Source organism: Cryptomeria japonica, chromosome 10 (assembly GCF_030272615.1).
Source record: "Cryptomeria japonica chromosome 10, Sugi_1.0, whole genome shotgun sequence".
Lineage (NCBI taxonomy): Eukaryota > Viridiplantae > Streptophyta > Pinopsida > Cupressales > Cupressaceae > Cryptomeria > Cryptomeria japonica.
In genome coordinates, this window is record NC_081414.1 from 153,425,581 (window position 1) to 153,431,431 (window position 5,851).

Genomic DNA, 5,851 nt, shown 5'->3' on the forward strand with positions numbered 1-5,851 from the left:
GTTGAAGATAGAATCAAAGTGCTAAGAGATTAGGAAACAAGAGGTTGGTATCAGACTACTGCTTCTAAGTAACTTTTTGAATTGGATCCACCTCAATCATATATAGCTTGTTATTGTAGAAAAACTTCATTGTACGGTGAAGAGTAGACAAGACTACCCCATGGCATGAAGCCACGATCTACTAAGAAAAATATTGTATGAAAGAGCATCAGGCGTCACATGGATAACTGTAGGAAATGTCACAAGATCTACCTCAACTAGTAGTGTGGTTGTACCTAGTGTCTGTCTACCAACATTATCAAAGTCATGAATAGAAAGAATGCCAGGTTTAATGAGAGACATATCTACAGAAATCCTATGTAACATGTCTATATTACAAACATTAACATTAAGGCCTGATCTATTATCAATCAAAGTACATTTTCTTCTATTTCAATTAATGATGACAAGAAGCATGAGAGGATCATGTTATCATTGAATCTTGGGAGAAGGCAACTCATGTCGTGGGAAGACAATGTCTAAATTTGCCACATTCTATAAGTCAACTACTACAAGATACATTGAGAGAAAATATTTATTTAATATTTATATTTTCCAAGCTCAATTTACATCCTTTGGACAAATATATATTAAATTTATTATTATTTTGGTGGATCCAACTCAAGAGGTGTTAATGGTTATGATAGATTATATGGAAGGTTGTCATAGTGGATGATGCTCACTAAATTGGGTTTGGAAACTTGCTTGGGCTATCTTGGAGATTATTTTTGGAAGGAAATTAGTGGAAACCATATTATCTTTTTTTTTTCAAGAGGGGGTAATTTGGGTTTCCTCCTCTATATATTTGGAGGTAATTTCACATTTTGAGCATTCTTGTTCACATGTTTTCATAGAGCTTTGGCTTGTTTCTTCAGTGGCTAATAAACCAGTGGAGAAGGAGACTCTTTGAGTGGGATGCTCATGGTTTCTAGTGATCTAAGGTTGGGAGGCAAGGATTGTTGAGAGTAATCTCATCCAGAGATTACCATTGTTCTTAAGGATTTGGTAGTTACAATAGTTTTAGACTTTGGCTTGCTAACAACAGTTTGAAGCGACAGTTTGGGGGTTGAATGCTCTATTTGCTGCAGATATTTATGGACTCATTGTGAATGTGGTTTTTCTAATAGTCATTTTTATTTTATGTTATTATATCATAATAAACATTGGTGAGGAGTTTGGAGTGTTTCCCTTGCAAGTTGGGCTGAGTTTCTATGCATTTTGTAAGGGTATTGGTGAGTAGTTTGTTGGGTTTTGTAATAAGATTGTATTTCAGATTTTGGTTGTGTTTGATAACAAAATAGTGATTGTTAATCTCTATTATTTCATGTCCAAGACTGATATATTATCATTTGGTAAAGAATTTGTAAGTTGGGTGAAGTTTCTTGTTGGTTGGGTTGTTCGATAGTGCCTCCCAGAGCTACATTTTGGATTTCAGTTTTATAATATTTGTTGTAGAAGTAGTTTTCTATATAAATCAGTTTATGACAGTCATATAAACCTCTATTGTTGCTGCAAATATTACTATTTGAGATTAATGTTGGAATCCAATAACACTGAGAGTGGGGGGGGGGGGGGGGGGGGTGAATCAGTGTTATACCAGAATGATTAATTTTAGCCTTATTAAAACATGCATACACCAACCGGTATACTAGTACAACGAAATTGAAAGAAGTAAAGCAACCAATAAGACAGTCACATAAATGAGAACCATAACACACATAATTATATGTGGAAAACCTCAAAGAGGAAAAATAACAGTGGGATTTGTGACCCACAATATCAATCCACTGACCATATGAAGAGATATTACAAAACATAAGGGGTCTCCACTTGCAAGAAGGCTTATAGCCTAGAGCACACTGCTCAATCATAAAAGGAGCCTCACTGACTACATAAAAATCCAAACTACAATCAAGAGAATTATTGAGTTGCTAAGATAACATCTTCTATGCCAGAATACAGTTCTGGTTTAAGCTCTGTCTGTTCTGGTATGAAACCCTAAACCCTTTACTGGAATAACCCTTACATAAATATCCTCACATACATAATCTCTCTGATATATTTCGCATCATATTAAATTCGCATATCCATAATCTCCTATTTCATGTCCATATCAAAATGATCTAATCCAACTGACTTGTATACCCTATACAATTTTCATGCCTTATGTCGGCTTACAAAGATATATACAATATCAAATTACATGTCGGCCAGATAACATAAATTCATAAATATTAAAAACAATTGTCGATGCCGAATCCAAGAGATGTCGGCCTCCAATACCGATAACCATATTTTAAACCATGTCGGCCTGCATTGTCGGTAACCAAAGAAATCCTTTTGTTATTGTTACCAAAATTTTATCACACTTAAAAATCTTGGTGACCTACAATAGGTCTTATATATTGCAGAGAAAAGGTACACAAATTTTTTCAAAGTTTACTATCTTTATTAAATAAACATGTATGCCATACAATTATCTTATTTCCAATATGAAATGTTTGAATCAAGAAAGAAAACATCTGCATGTAATACATCTTTATTTATAAAGAACAAACTATTCACAAGATCCCACACAAGCCGTAGGAATAACTGAGAAAAGATCACATCGATCATAGAAAAGCAAACACAAAAGGAACAAAAGAATGTAGGAAGAAGGGAAAGAAAGAACCCATCATTGCCTGAATAGGTTGATGAGTTCTGCAAAAAGGTCTTCTAGTCAGCTTCGTAGATCTAAGAATCCCGCTGTCCGCTCCATGAGATGACCTGAAATAGAGAGAAAAATAATTTGGTTAGAGCTCCGGGTTATTCCTTTCACTCCTACATACATAAAGCTACTCCTACTGTGCCTACACTGCTATATCAGATTCAAAATAGAGCAGATCAATGCTGAAAAGATGCCATGAGATATCAACAAGAACCATGTTTTTATCTAACTTGTTTGCTCCATGTGTAGATACAAGTTTTCATTTCATAAATATCATGTATGTGGGTTAAAATGGGCTCCCGAAGAGGTTGAGATCAACATACATGTCACTACTCACAGGGTGACACTAATCAACTACCAAATAGGAACACAATAGTATCCAAAGTCCCATGTGTTATCACTCAATGATAGTAAAAATTGTCATTCAATGACAACACATACAACAGTGAATAGAGCTATATCCACATGGTCAAGCGACTAGAGCCATCATGAGAATAAAAATAGTATGGGAGATCTTAAAGAAATAGTAAGTTCATGTTTAGTAAGCAAAAAAAGGAAGATCAATCATCGAGATAGTCAATACACATAGGTTCAAATCATCAAATAGCATGAGGAGATAGAATAGTGAAATGTAACCATACTAACATCGCGTTATTCCCTTGAACAATGACAGTGAGCGGAGTTTTTAAGGCTTAGAATAGGAGAAAGGGTTTTAGTGTCAAGGTATACAGTCTCATAGAGCAATATATAAAGCATGTGGCTGTGATAAGCAAAGAGAAGAAATACAAGAAAAGTCCTACTCACAAAGCAATGAACAAATAAGAAGCATATACAGTCATGTCATTTTGTGACAGTGAGCTAAAAATAAAGTGTAAACCTAAAGATAGGGACTCAATCACCATTTGGCAGCTCCTAGAACCTAAGGGCAATTATGTAGTAGCTACTATATCTTAGTACAAAGGCAATAGAGACCAGTCAAAGCTCACAACAATGTATAAATGGAAAGCACCTATTGTTGTCACAAGGGCACCCACTATAGCAGTTAAAGGCATAATGATGGCACCATAATTGACAGATCTGAAGGACTAAAACTTTATCAACAACATATAAAGTCATAAATACCATTGTTATAGTTACATTTTTACAGTGGCAAGAGTCAGCACAGTCAAGAGCCATAAGTGTCCACACATGAAAGTAGCCTCAAGACTGGTAAAGGCAGGTGTACATACAGTTCAGTGAGTCACAGTTTTATACCAAGCACTGAAAGAAGCAATAATAGTCAAACAAGGGCAGTCTAAATAGTGCTTGCCGCCATCAAAAAATTAGTAAAGGACGGTATAGGCATAATCATGGATAGAAATTTAAAAGATGGAGTCCTAAGTAATGACAATTAGCATCATGAAGTCATTAATCGATAAGTTTTTCATAATCCATATGTTTGTCAAAAGAGAAGATCCTCGTGCACAATGAACAACAAGCAAATATATAGTCATAGTGTTTTGGTGATATCGTGAAAACCCAGAACTGGAATTTTACAATTTTTACACAAAAATTAAAATACTTTAAAATGCAATGACCCAAAAAATCGTGGAAAAACCCAGTTCACGGATTTTAAAAAACCTTTATTAATCCGCAAAAGGATATTAGTAAATCAAAGGAATAGTTAATGAAAGCACAGACCACAAGGTTCAGCCAGCTATCAATATCATAAGCCTCATGGACAGTCAAAGTGATGTATAAATATCCTCCTTAAGAGAAAAACAATGTATGCAATAAAAGAGCATATATTCATGAAGAATGGGATACAGATCATCAACAAATAATCAAGATTTTAACCAGTTGGTGCAGCCATCATGAGAAAGACAAGTCTTTAAAATCAATACCAAAAGATTAGGTTGCAATCATACTTCACAGAGCTTCATGAGATAATGGAAATAGTTTTGGATACAAAAGAAATATCTGTCAATATGATTACACAAAGAGGAGTAATATCCATAAATGACAGTGAGCATAGTGCAAAGTTAATATTGCAGTAGGTCATAATAGAATACATGAGACAGCCATATCACAGAGATGAAGAAGATTTTCATCATAACAAAGATGTTCAATGCATAGTTAGTATTGCTTAGAAATAATAAATTATGATCATCATTGAGAATAGAGGAAAGAAATTAGGGTTTGATAGTTTTGTGCAACCTCCAATGGATAATAAGAATAGTAACAACCCTTTTGACACAGACTTGTGATTAAATACAAAAGACAAAATTTCTAATTACAAGTCCAAGGGTATGTGTGCAAAAATACAAACCAAAAGGCATTAAAAGCTTCAAGGACATAAACATGCTATCATATTGTCAGTACATGGAGCTAAAACACAGAGAAGGCTTATGTTTTTAGTTGACACAGAACGAACCTCAGATAGATAAACATGGAAGTCACATATTAAAGTCAGGCATGTATAAGAATATTCTGCGATAACCCTTCATCAAAGAAATAATGACAAAAGAAAAGAGGATAGTCACACACAGTTAGAAGGGTAGTCTCCTGCATTCTTATCAAAGAGACAGTGATATAATATAAAAGATGGAGAAAATCAGACATACCCAACTATTATCAATTGAGAACCAAAAAGATCATGTAGAAAAATCTCATTTTCGAGCTCCACTTCAAACCCTAACATGCATGTCGGCCAGAGGAGTCTTCCAGAAGTTGCAAAATATGAAAACCAAAATGATTTTAGGGTTAAATTTCTTATTTGTGCTCATGCCCTAATTTGTTTCGTGAGCTTGTCCTTTTATTTTTATTTGTTTTTTATAAACAAATCACTTTATGCAAACCGTGGTGTATGAATTGAAATCATATAGCCTAGCTATTTTTCATTATAAGCCCACATGCAAAAAGGCCAAAAAAACTTTAAGTTCTTTTATCTCATGTATTCTTTTATTTTTGTTGTTTATTATAATTTAATATATACTAATTAAAGAATAAGAAGTAAAAGCTTTAATTAATATATATTAAATTATAATAAGTATCATATTTTTCCTTTTAATTATAAATCATAAATTTATAATTAATATAAATTTATTAAAGATTTATTTCTTATAA

The 5,851-nt window shown here is 33.6% G+C and overlaps 1 long non-coding RNA gene across 1 annotated transcript; it reads right to left on the minus strand.

Annotated features, from left to right (window-relative positions):
- Nucleotides 1-2,562: 2,562 nt before the first annotated feature.
- LOC131047975 (uncharacterized) lies at nucleotides 2,563-5,536 on the minus strand. Its single transcript, XR_009106344.2, has 2 exons — nucleotides 5,350-5,536; nucleotides 2,563-2,805 (listed from the first exon to the last, which is right to left on the minus strand). It is a non-coding gene; the product is annotated as an uncharacterized LOC131047975 (long non-coding RNA).
- Between the last annotated feature and the right edge of the window lie 315 nt (nucleotides 5,537-5,851).